The sequence below is a fragment of the Rhipicephalus microplus genome, unplaced genomic scaffold (genome assembly GCF_043290135.1).
Source record: "Rhipicephalus microplus isolate Deutch F79 unplaced genomic scaffold, USDA_Rmic scaffold_576, whole genome shotgun sequence".
In the NCBI taxonomy this organism is placed as follows: Eukaryota; Metazoa; Arthropoda; class Arachnida; order Ixodida; family Ixodidae; genus Rhipicephalus; species Rhipicephalus microplus.
In genome coordinates, this window is record NW_027465135.1 from 1 (window position 1) to 15,000 (window position 15,000).

Sequence of the window (15,000 nt, forward strand, 5' to 3'; positions counted from 1 at the left end):
GGACTACGACGAGAACGCCTTAAGCTTCGCCAACGTTTCGCCAACTCGTGCGGGAGACTTTTTCCGCTTCGCGGCAAGTCGTCGCGCCGTGCTCTCCGCATCAACCGCGTACGCAGCGAACCGCAAACGTCGGGCGCAGCCTCCTCACCTCCCTGCGCTTTGCGCGCGAACGTTCCCTGTTCGCGCGGCAAAGCCTGGAGGAGGCACGGCCCCGCAGCGTGTTCGAGCGCCCGGTCTACGGGACACCCTGCTTACTTCGAGGGCAACAAGCGCAACGCAAGGCTGCGATCTCGCGCACTTTGCGCACGGCTGGAGAAGCTTTGCTGGCCGGCTTTCGCTCCTCGTGTTTACCGTGCGTTAAAGTTGCGCGTCCGTGGCTCTCGCAGCTCTTGCGCGCCCGGTCGCAGAGAGGAGTACGCAACCTCGACCGCACTTTCCCTGCAGGCTTCCTTCCGACTCGAAGTCCTGCGGCGGTCTCAACGAGGTGCCACATCCTCAATGCAGTCGGTCGCCCCCGTTTCGGTTGGGCTCTGGCACGACGGTCGCCACCGTCTCGCCCTTGAGTGGCCGCTGTTGGCGCTCGCTGTGAGGTGTTCAGCGTGCTGTCCGTGTTGCCGACGCGGTCAAAACGAGTCGACGGCTCACGTTCCCTTGTGCGCCGAAGGCTCTCTTGATATGTGATCCGACCCTCAGACAGACGAAGCCAAGGGAAGACCCAAGGCCGCAATGTGCGTTCAAAGAATCAGTGCTCAGTGTGTCCTGCAATTCACACCAAGTCTCGCAGCTGGCTGCGTTCTTCATCGACCCGAGAACCGAGTGATCCACCGCTTAGAGTCGTGAAAAAGTGTTTGTTCAATTCCGTACAGTCAAAACCAAACGTTTCTGGCACTCGGCCAAACAGTGGCCAAGAAGGGCGCTTTTCAGCGCACGCTTGGACTCCAAAACTCTGCCGCGCCTTTTTCGGCTGCCGCAAATCGAGCAAACGGTGTGTTTCGGACGGCGTTTCGCTTTCGCTACTTGCGAGTGCTTTCGTGGTCCACCCCTCTATAAATACTCGGGAGGCGTCGAAGCCGGTTCTCCAAGCCGGACCCGTAGGTATCGTTGTGTGCTCGCTCTCATTGGCCCGCCTAACCAGAAAATGCCTGCGGTACACCCATTTGGATAAGAGTGCACGCAGATGCGGGCCTCGACGGCTACACATTTCCTCGGGCGGCCGCCTCCCGGCCTCCGTGGAGCGCGGGATGCACGGTCCCATCGACAAGCCTCTCCCGTTTTTACCGTGGCGTCGCGGTTCACCACGGCAGGCGGGTCGGTCTCCTCCGCATAAAAAGGGGGACCCCCGCTTTTTGTTCCACGAAATCGCACAAGCTTTTTTCGCATCCACGGTTTGCCACCGCACACCAAAATGCCGATCCGGCTGCCTACTTTAGCCAACAGGTGGAGCCAGGCGCGCCGTACTTGCGCGGCACTTCCCACGTCCACCGAAGTCGGTGCCAAGGACCACTTTCGGCGCCGGAGCCGCGTACGAGCCTACTCGAGGCGGAAGAACGAAGCCAGCAAGGGCCTGGCCGCAAGTGCGTTCAATTGTCGGGACGTCCAAGTCCCTCGTTCTTCCGTGCTTCCTCTTTCGGCAAGTCGTTGCGGCACCTTCCCAAAGCGCGCAGACCCGCTAATCGCGACGAGCGCGACGTGGCCGTGCCGCCTTTCCCTCGGCAGCAAGCAAAACGCCTGGCAACGTCGACGCTCCCCTAACCGCGATCTCGCACCGTGTTTCGTGTGGCGAATTCAAAAGCCGGCCGGCGCTGCTGCAACCATTACGGTCGGTACGCATACGCCGCGGAGGGCGGGACGGTCATCGGAGCGTGCGGTTCCTCCATCGAGTACTGCGCACCTCGGCCGTCGCATCGCCGTGCCATGACCGGCCGCGCGTCAACGCGAACCGGTGCCAGCGAGATCCCTCGCCTGCAAGAACCGACCGGCAGCCTCCGTCACCCGAGGACGCGGAGGCGCTTGCCGCGGACGGCGGGACGGTATGCACTGGTGCACAGCGGACCCGTCACATCGCCAGTTCCTTGACCGACCGCCGACGCTTGTGCCGTTCCTCTCGTACTTGGCAGTCGCCGCGCGATTGTCGGGTCTCGTTCTTGCACGCTCGAACGGTCGGGAGGGCACTCGGCTGGCGTTTCGGGAACGCGCAGCCTCGCCTTCTACCGACGTAACCACGACTCGCCGTTCGCGCTCCGCCGCTCCTGTTTACAGTACTAGGCGGTCCCGCAGCGGTCGGGTCGCGCATTTCGAGCGCTTCGAGCCACGGTGCAGTGGCGGGTCGAAAGCCGACCTATGAGTGCGTTGCGCCGTTTGTACCCGCGTCCGCCACCTGGCCGACCGTCCAAGGTCGCGGTGTTGGCGTCCGCTGGGCGCAACAATTTGTCACGGGGTGCCGCTCCACATTCAGGCAGCCCCGTGGGGAAAAGCCGACCCCGCGTCCAAACGGGGTCAGCGGCAGAAAGTGTCGGGCGCAGACGCAGCTGAGGCGCTCACCCTTCACAATCCGTTAATGATCCTTCCGCAGGTTCACCTACGGAAACCTTGTTACGACTTTTACTTCCTCTAAATGATCAAGTTTGGTCATCTTTCCAACAGACCGGCGCAACCGAAAGGCCGCGCCGGACATCGGTCCGAAGACCTCACTAAATCATTCAATCGGTAGTAGCGACGGGCGGTGTGTACAAAGGGCAGGGACGTAATCAACGCGAGCTTATGACTCGCGCTTACTGGGAATTCCTCGTTCAAGGGGAACAATTGCAAGCCCCTATCCCAATCACGAAAGAAGTTCCACGGGTTACCCAGTCTTTTCAGACAGGGATAAAGACACGCTGCTTCCTTCAGTGTAGCGCGCGTGCGGCCCCGGACATCTAAGGGCATCACAGACCTGTTATTGCTCTGTTTCGTGCGGCTAGGAGCCGCTTGTCCCTCTAAGAAGGTTGTAAGGTGCTGGGAACCCCGCACCTATTTAATAGGCCAGAGTCTCGTTCGTTATCGGAATTAACCAGACAAATCGCTCCACCAACTAAGAACGGCCATGCACCACCATCCACCGAATCAAGAAAGAGCTCTCAATCTGTCAATCCTCCCAGTGTCCGGGCCGGGTAAGTTTTCCCGTGTTGAGTCAAATTAAGCCGCAGGCTCCACTCCTGGTGGTGCCCTTCCGTCAATTCCTTTAAGTTTCAGCTTTGCAACCATACTTCCCCCGGAACCCAAATACTTTGGTTTCCCGGAAGCTGCCCGCCGAGTCATTTGAGTAACTCAGGCGGATCGCTGGTTGGCATCGTTTATGGTCAGAACTAGGGCGGTATCTGATCGCCTTCGAACCTCTGACTTTCGTTCTTGATCAATGAAAACATTCTTGGCAAATGCTTTCGCAGTAGTTCGTCTTGCGACGGTCCAAGAATTTCACCTCTAGCGCCGCAATACGAATGCCCCCGTCCGTCCCTCTTAATCATTACCTCGTATTCCAAAAACCAACAGAACAGAAACGAGGTCTTGTTCTATTATTCCATGCAAGTTTATTCAGGCGACTCGCCTGCGTTGAGCACTCTAATTTTTTCAAAGTAAAAGCACCGGCCATCTCGAGGCACACAATGAAGTGCACCAAGAAAGAACCGGCATGATGTTCAGTCCGAGCCGTCGCATCGGGTAGATGCACTACTCGTCTGGAACTGAGATCCAACTACGAGCTTTTTAACCGCAGCAGCTTTAGTATACGCTATTGGAGCTGGAATTACCGCGGCTGCTGGCACCAGACTTGCCCTCCAATTGATCCTCGTTAAAGGATTTAGAGTGTACTCATTTCAATTACGGGGCCTCAAAAGAGTCCCGTATTGTTATTTTTCGTCACTACCTCCCCGTGCCGGGAGTGGGTAATTTGCGCGCCTGCTGCCTTCCTTGGATGTGGTAGCCGTTTCTCAGGCTCCCTCTCCGGAATCGAACCCTGATTCTCCGTTACCCGTAACAACCATGGTAAGCAAGTAACCTACCATCGAAAGTTGATAAGGCAGACACTTGAAAGAAACGTCGCCGGCTCGTGGCCATGCGATCAGCACAAAGTTATCCAGAGTCACCACACAATACGGGCCGAAACCCGATCGATCTTGGTCTAATAAAAGCACCCGTTACCCAAAGGGCTCCAGGCTCACTGCATGTATTAGCTCTAGAATTGCCACAGTTATCCAAGTAGGAAGAAACGATCTAAGGAACCATAACTGATTTAATGAGCCATTCGCGGTTTCGCCTTATTTCGGCATGTACTTAGACATGCATGGCTTAATCTTTGAGACAAGCATATGATTACTGGCAGGATCAACCAGGTAATCGTTCGACTGCGCGTCCGTCCTCGCCTTCGGCGGGCCGGACGCAGTCTGTGTGCGGCGGAGGCCACCTTCAGGCGCCCCAACACGCTTATTTTGCACTCCGAGATGACGGCGTTCGAGCTCGCTACGGCACAACCTTCCCGAAAGACGAGTGGGAGCCGTGCGGCAAGAAGCACGTTCATGCTCGCTCTTTTTCGTTGCATCGACTCGGTCGCGCCGTGCGGGTTGCCCAAGCCCGCTGCACTGTCGGTGGACCGGCCGGAACTAGCAACGGAGCCGAGACTGCAAAGCCGCCAGACGACGGGTCACGCCCGCGTCTTCGGCGCTTTCGCATCTGAATCGCCCGAGGACGACACGGAACACACCTCGATATCGTGGTAAAACGGCACCGTCCGACAACCAGCCCCTAACGCATCAAGCGGATGAGGCTGCAGACGACTGCCGTGGATTCCCCTGGAGCAGACCCGAGGACACGCTTGACGAGGCCGAAGCCCGCCGCATATCAGACACCCGGTCGCTTTCGCGTACGCCGCTCACGAGAACCCCCACATAATAGCAGCGATAAGTACCCAGACCTCCTTGGGCACTAATACGAGCGTACTCGAGAAAATTTCACCGCGGGTGTGCCCCGAAACGTGTGGCACGTTGAGCGTGCCACAAGTCTACGTCGCTCTCAAACCCGCCGAGGTCGTAGAATTTGCGACCCTACTCACGAAATTCCCACCGAGGATACGGCCGCAAACGTACCGCACCTTGGGTAGGCCACGAGTTTGTGCAACACTACGCTGACGGCACAGCACCGAGGTCGTGCGCGCACGCACGGGAAAATTCCGCCGCGGTTTCTGCCGAAAACGTGAGGCACCACGACTCTCCGCAAGTTCGCGTCGACTGCGAAAGACCGAAGTCGTGAACGACGTGTCCGCTACTCGCCGCCGACACGCTGGACACCAAACGTACAACGACTCGACGGCGTCGTAGAGGCCCACGACGCGGTTTTCCTTAACGACGTCTCGGCGTGGCACCGACAGGTTAGAACGGCCGACCAACGTTCCCTGTCCGCCGTTCGGCTCAGTCGAAGGGCTCGGCGACTTCGGCAACGCTGCGAAGCCGCACGGTGACGCACGCCATGTCCCCATTTTTTTTTTTTTCTTTCTGCGTCTGCCGGGGTGCCCCTATAATAGCAGCGATAAGCACCCAGACCGCCGTGGGTCGCTCGCCCCGGCTGACGTGGTTTTTCGTACTCCTGCGGCGGTCGCCGTCAAGCACGTCCAAATACGCTACTTTCGTGGGCGCATTCACGCTCTTTCGCTTCGCCGGAGTGCCAGCACTCACTCTGCCAAAAACGGCGAACATCCGAGCGGCGGTTCCCACTTTTGCGTCGGCGTCGCAAACCCCGCCCCGGCAGACGAGGTTTGCCGTACTCGTGCGACGGTGGCCGGCGGGCACGTCGAAAGACGCCGATATCGTGCGCGAATTGGCGCACCTTGGCTTCACCGGAGTGCCGCCACTGACTCCTCCAAAAACGGCGAAGATCCGAGCGGCGCTTCCCACTTTCGCATCGGCGTCCCGAACTCCGCCCCGGCTGACGCGGTTTACCGTACTCGTGCGACGGTCGCCGGCGAGCACGTGGAAAGACGCCGATATCGTGCCCGAATCGGCTCCGTTCGGCTTCGCCGGAGTGCCAGCACTGGCTCGGCGAAAGACGACGAACATCCGAGCGACGGTTCTCACTATTGCGTACGCGTCGCAAACCCCGCCCCGGCAGACGCACTTTGCCGTACTCGTGCGACGGTCGCCGGCGAGCACGTAGAAAGACGCCGATATCGTGCCGGAATCGGCCCCGTTTGGCTTCGCCGGAGTGCCAGCACTCACTCGGCCACAAACGGCGAACATCCGAGCGGCGGTTCCCACTTAGCCGTCGGCGTCCCGAACTCCGCCCCGGCAGACGCGGTTGCCGAGCTCGTGCGACTAGCGACCGCGAAGCCGTCTCGCGACGCCGCTTTCGTGCGCGGCTCCCACTGCGACCTGGGTCACCCGAGGTCGACGAGCAAGAAAGAATGTCGAAAAAAAATTTTTTTTTTTTTTTGCGTCTGCCGGGGTGCCCCTATAATAGCAGCGATAAGCACCCAGACCGCCATGGGTCGCTCGCCCCGGCTGACGTGGTTTTTCGTTTTCCTGCGGTGGTCGTCGTCAAGCACGTCCAAACACGCCACTTTCGTGGGCGCATTCGCGCTCTTTCGCTTCGCCGGAGTGCCAGCACTCACTCTGCCAAAAACGGCGAACATCCTAGTGGCGGTTCCCACTTTTGCGTCGGCGTCGCCAACCCCGCCCCGGCATACGCGGTTTGCCGTACTCGTGCGGCGGTGGCCGGCGGGCACGTCGAAAGACACCGATATCGTGCGCGAGTCGATGCTTCTTGGTCTCGCAGGAGGGCCGCCACTCACTCCTGCAAAAACGGCGAAGATCCGAGCGGCGCTTCCCACTTTTTCGTCGGCATCGCAAACCTCGCCCCGGCAGACGCGCTTTGCCGTACTCGTGCGACGGTCGCCGGCGAGCACGTCGAAATACGCCGATATCGTGCCCGAATCGGCCCCGTTTCGCTTCGCCGGAGTGCCAGCACTCACTCGGCCAAAAACGGCGAACATCCGAGCAGCGGTACCCACTTAGCCGTCGGCATCCCGAACTCCGCGCCGGCTGACGCGGTTGCCGAGCTCGTGCGACTAGCGACCGCGAACGCGTCTCGCGACGCCGCTTTCGTGCGCGGCTCCCATTGCGACCTGGGTTACCCGAGCTCGACCAGCAAAAAAGAAGGTCGAAAAAAAATTTTTTTTTTCTGCGTCTGCCGGGGTGCCCCTATAATAGCAGCGATAAGCACCCAGACCGCCGTGGGTCGCTCGCCCCGGCTGACGTGGTTTTTCGTACTCCTGCAGCGGTCGCCGTCAAGCACGTCCAAATACGCCACTTTCGTGGGCGCTTTCGCGCTCTTTCGCGTCGCCGGTGTGCCAGCACTCACTCTGCCAAAAACGGCGAACATCCTAGTGGCGGTTCCCACTTTTGCGTCGGCGTCGCCAACCCCGCCCCGGCATACGCGGTTTGCCGTACTCGTGCGGCGGTGGCCGGCGGGCACGTCGAAAGACACCGATATCGTGCGCGAGTCGATGCTTCTTGGTCTCGCAGGAGGGCCGCCACTCACTCCTGCAAAAACGGCGAAGATCCGAGCGGCGCTTCCCACTTTTTCGTCGGCATCGCAAACCTCGCCCCGGCAGACGCGCTTTGCCGTACTCGTGCGACGGTCGCCGGCGAGCACGTCGAAATACGCCGATATCGTGCCCGAATCGGCCCCGTTTCGCTTCGCCGGAGTGCCAGCACTCACTCGGCCAAAAACGGCGAACATCCGAGCAGCGGTACCCACTTAGCCGTCGGCATCCCGAACTCCGCGCCGGCTGACGCGGTTGCCGAGCTCGTGCGACTAGCGACCGCGAACGCGTCTCGCGACGCCGCTTTCGTGCGCGGCTCCCATTGCGACCTGGGTTACCCGAGCTCGACCAGCAAAAAAGAAGGTCGAAAAAAAATTTTTTTTTTTCTGCGTCTGCCGGGGTGCCCCTATAATAGCAGCGATAAGCACCCAGACCGCCGTGGGTCGCTCGCCCCGGCTGACGTGGTTTTTCGTACTCCTGCAGCGGTCGCCGTCAAGCACGTCCAAATACGCCACTTTCGTGGGCGCTTTCGCGCTCTTTCGCGTCGCCGGTGTGCCAGCACTCACTCTGCCAAAAACGGCCAACATCCGAGCGGCGGTTCCCACTTTTGCGTCGGCGTCGTAAACCCCGCCCCGGCAGACGCGGTTTGCCCTACTCGTTCGACGGTCGCCGGCGAGCGCGTCGAAAGACGCCGATATCGTGCGCTAATTGGCGCTCCTTGGCTTCTCCGGAGTGCCGCCACTCACTCCTCCAAAAACGGCGAAGATCCGAGCGGCGTTCTCCACTTTCGCATCGGCGTCCCGAACTCCGCCCGGGCTGACGCGGTTTACCGTACTCGTGCGACGGTCGCCGCCGGGCACGTCGAAAGACGCCGATATCGTGCCGTAATCGGCCCCGTTTGGCTTCGCCCGAGTGCCAGCACTCACTCGGCCAAAAACGGCGAACATCCGAGCAGCGTTTCCCACTTTCGCATCGGCGTCCCGAAGCCCGCCCCGGCAGACGCGGTTTGCCCTACTCGAGCGACGGTCGCCGGCGATCACGTCGAAAGGCGCCGAATTCGTGCACGAATCGATGCTTCTTGGTCTCGCAGGAGGGCCGCCACTCACTCCTGCAAAAACGGCGAAGATCCGAGTTGCGCTTCCCACTTTTTCGTCGGCGTCCCGAACTACGCCCCGGCTGACGCGGTTTACCGTACTCGTGCGACGGTCGCCGGCGGGCACTTCAAAATACGCCGATTTCGTGGGCGCATTCACGCTGTTTCGCTTCCCCGGAGTGCCAACACTCACTCTGCCGAAAGCGGCGATCATCCGAGCGGCGGTTCCCACTTTTGCGTCGGCTTCGCAAACGGCGCCCCGGCAGACGCGCTCGTGCGACGTACTCGTGCGACGGTCGCCGGCGAGCACGTCGAAAGACGCCGATATCGTGCTCGAATCGACCCCGTTTCGCTTCGCCGGAGTGCTGCCAGTCACGGCGCAGAAAACGGCGAACAAGTGTTTTTTTTTTTTTTTTCCTAGAATTTGTGTTATAGAAGGCACATTTGATATCGGACGATAATTTTCAACTTTATCACGCGCACCGATTTTCGTGTAGAGGTTTGCAAGTTTATGGGAATTTCTCCACTTGGAATAATGCGATTTAGTAGTACTACGAGAACTTCATGGATGTACTCAAGGGTACGGGGCAAGTCAGTTACGTCAACACCTGCAGATTTTTTACACTTCAAACTGAAAATTGTTGGTTGTGAGTCCTCGTGTGATATTAAAGGCCGATTCGCTAACACATAGAACAAAGAAAGAAAGGAAGAAAAAACGCCCGCGCTCGCTCAAGAAACCTGGGTTCGCAACAAGTGGCAACAACAAGCAACCGAGCGAGTGCGCCAAAACCCGTGGCGGCCGAACAAACGCGAAGTCCCAACCGCGTCAGCCGGGGCGGCACGGGACAGGAAAAATCACTTCAGCCGGGGCGGCGGGGCACCGAATAAACCTCGTCACCTCGTCGCAGGATAAAAGAGGAAACAAAAAGTCTAAACAGCGTCTGCTGGAGCGAATGCGTAATAAAACAACAACAACAACAAAAAAAAAACACCCGCGCTCAAGAAGTCTGCAATCCTCACAAAAGGCGACTGTGACCGAGCAGCGTCAGCCGGGGCCGTGCGGAAACGGAAAAACCGCGACTACCGGGGCGTCGAGGCACCGAAAAATCCTCTTCAGCCGCGGCGAAAAAAAAAACAAAAAGAAAGACGGAGGGGGGGGGGGAACCACGTCTGCCGGGGCGAAGGAAAAAAAAAAACGCGTCTGCCGGGGCGAGCCCGGGTGCGGCACCACCGGGAAAACTGTGGCAAACAGACATGGCGATCGAGTGAGTGGGCCGCCAGCCAGGCTCAGCCAAAAAGTGCAAAGTCCGAACTGCGTCAGCCGGGGCGGCAAAAACCGCGTCAGCCGGGGCGGCGCAAAAAACCGCGTCTGCCGGGGCGGCACGAAACCGCGTCAGCCGGGGCGGGGCGAAAACTGCGTCAGCCGGGGCGAAAAGAAAAAAAAAAACGCGTCTGCCGGGGCAAGCCCGGGTGCGGCACCACCGGGAAAACTGTGGCAAACAGACATGGCGATCGAGTGAGTGGGCCGCCAGCCAGGCACAGCCGAAAAGTGCAAAGTCCGAACCGTGTCAGCCGGGGCGACGCAAAAACCGCGTCAGCCGGGGCGGCGCGAAAACCGCGTCAGCCGGGGCGGCACGAAACCGCGTCAGCCGGGGCGGCGCGAAAACTGCGTCAGCCGGGGCGGCGCGAAAACCTCGTCAGCCGGGGCGAGCGAAAAGGGGGGGGGGGGAACCACGTCTGCCGGGGCGAAAGAAAAAAAAACGCGTCTGCCGGGGCGAGCCCGGGTGCGGCACCACCGGGAAGACTGTGGCAAACAGACATGGCGATCGAGTGAGTGGGCCGCCAGCCAGGCTCAGCCCAAAAAGTGCCAAGTCCGAACTGCGTCAGCCGGGGCGGCAAAAACCGCGTCAGCCGGGGCGGCGCGAAAACCGCGTCTGCCGGGGCGGCGCGAAAACTGCGTCAGCCGGGGCGAGCCCGGGTGCGGCACCACCGGGAAAACTGTGGCTAACAGACATGGCGATCGAGTGAGTGGGCCACCAGCCAGGCTCAGCCAAAAAGTGCCAAGTCCGAACTGCGTCAGCCGGGGCGGCAAAAACCGCGTCAGCCGGGGCGGCGCAAAAAAACCGCGTCTGCCGGGGCGGCACGAAACCGCGTCAGCCGGGGCGGCGCGAAAACTGCGTCAGCCGGGGCGAAAGAAAAAAAAAACGCGTCTGCCGGGGCGAGCCCGGGTGCGGCACCACCGGGAAAACTGTGGCAAACAGACATGGCGATCGAGTGAGTGGGCCGCCAGCCAGGCACAGCCGAAAAGTGCTAAGTCCGAACTGCGTCTGCCGGGGCGGCACGAAACCGCGTCAGCCGGGGCGGCGCGAAAACCGCGTCTGCCGGGGCGGCACGAAACCGCGTCAGCCGGGGCGGCGCGAAAACTGCGTCAGCCGGGGCGAGCCCGGGTGCGGCACCACCGGGAAAACTGTGGCAAACAGACATGGCGATCGAGTGAGTGGGCCGCCAGCCAGGCACAGCCGAAAAGTGCTAAGTCCGAACTGCGTCTGCCGGGGCGGCACGAAACCGCGTCAGCCGGGGCGGCGCGAAAACCGCGTCTGCCGGGGCGGCACGAAACCGCGTCAGCCGGGGCGGCGCGAAAACTGCGTCAGCCGGGGCGAGCCCGGGTGCGGCACCACCGGGAAAACTGTGGCAAACAGACATGGCGATCGAGTGAGTGGGCCGCCAGCCAGGCACAGCCGAAAAGTGCTAAGTCCGAACTGCGTCAGCCGGGGCGGCAAAAACCGCGTCAGCCGGGGCGGCGCAAAAAACCGCGTCTGCCGGGGCGGCACGAAACCGCGTCAGCCGGGGCGGCGCGAAAACTGCGTCAGCCGGGGCGAAAGAAAAAAAAAAAAACGCGTCTGCCGGGGCGAGCCCGGGTGCGGCACCACCGGGAAAACTGTGGCAAACAGACATGGCGATCGAGTGAGTGGGCCGCCAGCCAGGCACAGCCGAAAAGTGCTAAGTCCGAACTGCGTCTGCCGGGGCGGCACGAAACCGCGTCAGCCGGGGCGGCGCGAAAACCGCGTCTGCCGGGGCGGCACGAAACCGCGTCAGCCGGGGCGGCGCGAAAACTGCGTCAGCCGGGGCGAGCCCGGGTGCGGCACCACCGGGAAAACTGTGGCAAACAGACATGGCGATCGAGTGAGTGGGCCGCCAGCCAGGCACAGCCGAAAAGTGCTAAGTCCGAACTGCGTCTGCCGGGGCGGCACGAAACCGCGTCAGCCGGGGCGGCGCGAAAACCGCGTCTGCCGGGGCGGCACGAAACCGCGTCAGCCGGGGCGGCGCGAAAACTGCGTCAGCCGGGGCGAGCCCGGGTGCGGCACCACCGGGAAAACTGTGGCAAACAGACATGGCGATCGAGTGAGTGGGCCGCCAGCCAGGCACAGCCGAAAAGTGCAAAGTCCGAACCGTGTCAGCCGGGGCGACGCAAAAACCGCGTCAGCCGGGCGGCGCGAAAACCGCGTCAGCCGGGGCGGCACGAAACCGCGTCAGCCGGGGCGGCGCGAAAACTGCGTCAGCCGGGGCGGCGCGAAAACCTCGTCAGCCGGGGCGAGCGAAAAGGGGGGGGGGGGGGAACCACGTCTGCCGGGGCGAAAGAAAAAAAAAACGCGTCTGCCGGGGCGAGCCCGGGTGCGGCACCACCGGGAAGACTGTGGCAAACAGACATGGCGATCGAGTGAGTGGGCCGCCAGCCAGGCTCAGCCCAAAAAGTGCCAAGTCCGAACTGCGTCAGCCGGGGCGGCAAAAACCGCGTCAGCCGGGGCGGCGCGAAAACCGCGTCTCTGCCGGGGCGGCGCGAAAACTGCGTCAGCCGGGGCGAGCCCGGGTGCGGCACCACCGGGAAAACTGTGGCTAACAGACATGGCGATCGAGTGAGTGGGCCACCAGCCAGGCTCAGCCAAAAAGTGCCAAGTCCGAACTGCGTCAGCCGGGGCGGCAAAAACCGCGTCAGCCGGGGCGGCGCAAAAAAACCGCGTCTGCCGGGGCGGCACGAAACCGCGTCAGCCGGGGCGGCGCGAAAACTGCGTCAGCCGGGGCGAAAGAAAAAAAAAAACGCGTCTGCCGGGGCGAGCCCGGGTGCGGCACCACCGGGAAAACTGTGGCAAACAGACATGGCGATCGAGTGAGTGGGCCGCCAGCCAGGCACAGCCGAAAAGTGCTAAGTCCGAACTGCGTCTGCCGGGGCGGCACGAAACCGCGTCAGCCGGGGCGGCGCGAAAACCGCGTCTGCCGGGGCGGCACGAAACCGCGTCAGCCGGGGCGGCGCGAAAACTGCGTCAGCCGGGGCGAGCCCGGGTGCGGCACCACCGGGAAAACTGTGGCAAACAGACATGGCGATCGAGTGAGTGGGCCGCCAGCCAGGCACAGCCGAAAAGTGCTAAGTCCGAACTGCGTCTGCCGGGGCGGCACGAAACCGCGTCAGCCGGGGCGGCGCGAAAACCGCGTCTGCCGGGGCGGCACGAAACCGCGTCAGCCGGGGCGGCGCGAAAACTGCGTCAGCCGGGGCGAGCCCGGGTGCGGCACCACCGGGAAAACTGTGGCAAACAGACATGGCGATCGAGTGAGTGGGCCGCCAGCCAGGCACAGCCGAAAAGTGCTAAGTCCGAACTGCGTCAGCCGGGGCGGCAAAAACCGCGTCAGCCGGGGCGGCGCAAAAAACCGCGTCTGCCGGGGCGGCACGAAACCGCGTCAGCCGGGGCGGCGCGAAAACTGCGTCAGCCGGGGCGAAAGAAAAAAAAAAACGCGTCTGCCGGGGCGAGCCCGGGTGCGGCACCACCGGGAAAACTGTGGCAAACAGACATGGCGATCGAGTGAGTGGGCCGCCAGCCAGGCACAGCCGAAAAGTGCTAAGTCCGAACTGCGTCTGCCGGGGCGGCACGAAACCGCGTCAGCCGTGGCGGCGCGAAAACCGCGTCTGCCGGGGCGGCACGAAACCGCGTCAGCCGGGGCGGCGCGAAAACTGCGTCAGCCGGGGCGAGCCCGGGTGCGGCACCACCGGGAAAACTGTGGCAAACAGACATGGCGATTGAGTGAGTGGGCCGCCAGCCAGGCACAGCCGAAAAGTGCTAAGTCCGAACTGCGTCTGCCGGGGCGGCACGAAACCGCGTCAGCCGGGGCGGCGCGAAAACCGCGTCTGCCGGGGCGGCACGAAACCGCGTCAGCCGGGGCGGCGCGAAAACTGCGTCAGCCGGGGCGAGCCCGGGTGCGGCACCACCGGGAAAACTGTGGCAAACAGACATGGCGATTGAGTGAGTGGGCCGCCAGCTGGGGTGAGCCAAAAAGTGCAAAGTCCGAACCGCGTCAGCCGGGGCGACGCAAAAACCGCGTCAGCCGGGGCGGCGCGAAAACCGCGTCAGCCGGGGCGGCGCGAAAACCGCGTCAGCCGGGGCGGCGCAAAAACCGCGTCAGCCGGGGCGGCGCAAAAACTGCGTCAGCCGGGGCGGCACGGAAAAACGAAAACCGCGTCAGCCGGGGCGACATCAAAATGAGGAAAAAAAAAAAAAAAACTGCCTTAGGACACCTGCGTACACTTTCATGCGTTTGGGCATATCTCTCTGTAACACGCGCGCCCCTCGTTACGCGCGGCACTCTGTTTTCTCCGACACCCATATTTCGGCGGCATGTGGCACGCGCGCCCGTCCCTACGCACGGCACACCGCAGTGCTTTCTCGATATTTTTCTTTTCCTCCAACACCGTCATCTATAGGCTTTTAGTGACCTGTTGCTCGTGGCACAAGTTCGCTTGCTCTGACACCTCTTGCATGCGCACCGTTTTTGCGCACGGTGCTATGCCGCAAAGCACGGCAGTCGCATGCGTTTCTCTCAGGCACCTCTTTTTTGACACAACGCTGTGGTGCTTAGAAACACACGCGCCGCTTTTGCGCACAGAACTCCACCGTACAGCACGGTAGTCACGTTTGTTCCACACGAACAGCAGTGTGCATCGTGCTACGACACTTTGAAAGCTTTTTCTTCCGAGTCTCGACCGCGCTGTTCCTTTCGTACTTGGCGCGATTTTGGGACCAGCTTTGTTTTAAACCCCTACTGCGCGCCGTTCCTTTCGTACTTGGCGCGGTTCAGGGTTTGTTTCGAGCCCTTAGCCGCGCTGTTCCCTCCGTACTTGGCGCGGTTTAGGGTCGAGCTTTGTCTCGAGCCCTCTCCGCGCCGTTCCTTCCGTACTTGGCGCGGTTTAGGGTTTGTTTCGAGCCCTTAGCCGCGCTGTTCCCTCCGTACTTGGCGCGGTTTAGGGTTTGTTTCGAGCCCTTAGCCGCGCTGTTCCCTCCGTACTTGGCGCGGT

General features: G+C 61.6%; 2 non-coding genes across 2 annotated transcripts; both read right to left on the reverse strand.

Moving 5' to 3' along the window:
* Positions 1-683: 683 nt before the first annotated feature.
* On the reverse strand, positions 684-836 carry LOC142795175 (5.8S ribosomal RNA). The gene has a single exon (XR_012892823.1). It is a non-coding gene; the product is annotated as a 5.8S ribosomal RNA (ribosomal RNA).
* A 1,719-nt stretch (positions 837-2,555) lies between these two features.
* On the reverse strand, positions 2,556-4,370 carry LOC142795181 (small subunit ribosomal RNA). Its single transcript, XR_012892829.1, has one exon. It is a non-coding gene; the product is annotated as a small subunit ribosomal RNA (ribosomal RNA).
* Positions 4,371-15,000: the final 10,630 nt, after the last annotated feature.